This window comes from Octopus sinensis, linkage group LG22 (assembly GCF_006345805.1).
Source record: "Octopus sinensis linkage group LG22, ASM634580v1, whole genome shotgun sequence".
Classification (NCBI taxonomy): domain Eukaryota; kingdom Metazoa; phylum Mollusca; class Cephalopoda; order Octopoda; family Octopodidae; genus Octopus; species Octopus sinensis.
In genome coordinates, this window is record NC_043018.1 from 2,536,084 (window position 1) to 2,537,292 (window position 1,209).

Below are 1,209 nucleotides of genomic sequence, written 5' to 3' on the forward strand. Positions count from 1 at the left end.
CAGTTATACAAATGTAAACACAGTTACTACTTAGCCTTAAAATACATCGTACATATTCAAAGAACCTTCTTGGTTTAGTGGTACGGAACGTTCTTTTGGTATTCTCTTACTTGTTTGACGTGGCCATGCTGGAACACCGCCCTTTAGTTGAAGAAATTGACCGATTGAGTTATTCCCTGCAAGCCTGGTGCTTATTCTATCAGCAGCTAAGTTACGGGAACACAAACACAGACACAAACACGCACACACATAAAAATTTTATATATATATATATATATATATGACAAGGTTCTGACTATCAAAATATAGAGTTGAATTTCGTGGAGCCACCTGTTGGCAACTTTTTTCCCTCACCCTTTTGTAGATGTTGCATTACCCGTTTTACTTTACTCTTTTCATAGCTATACCCCGTTCGAAATTTGCATTAGTTTTTGAAGGGAGCGGCGTTTTATTTTTTAGTTTGTAGAGAAAACGTTAAACGTACCTAGAAAAAACACGGTCCTCCCCCATCCCCACCCTAACTAAAAGACATGAAGAACTATAAAAGAAGGCGAATAAGTACTGGGGTGGGGAAAAGAAGAGAGAACTAACAGTAGATCGTTCTAGAACTCCTAGAATAAAAACGTAAACACGTGAAAGACTTGCCCTCTATTCGTTACTAAATGTATTTCCCTCTTCTTCATTGTTAAAAGTCAAGAAGCTAGAAAAGATCAATCGTATTTCAGTCTAATTGCAACTTGCGCGTGAATTTAACTTGCACACGGTTCGTTGATCAGATAAACAGGAACCACGTGGCCGTAACCAACAGAGTGCCATTTTTTAAAAAAGACGGGAAAGAAAAGGAAATGTTCCATATCGCAAGGGAAACATGTTATGTGTTTAGTATAAGCAGTGCGAGCTAAGACGAAATGATTGCTTTTCCATCGCGCATTCGCCCCCGACTCAGTTTGATAACAATAGCCTGCACATCGGCGTTTATATGAGAGGCTTGGCCTCCAGATCTGTAAGACTGTTAATCAAAGGGGACATATCTGTTAGGACCGGATTAACACGCATAGTGACCCTCACTACCAAAAATATTTTCCTGCCGCTATATAACATTTTTTTCGTTTTCTTTCAACCACTTGAAGGTTTATTTTGCTCCAATCCATTCACCTGGCCAAAATGAGTTGTAGCTGTAAATCAAAGGGGACAGCTGAATCTCTCTGA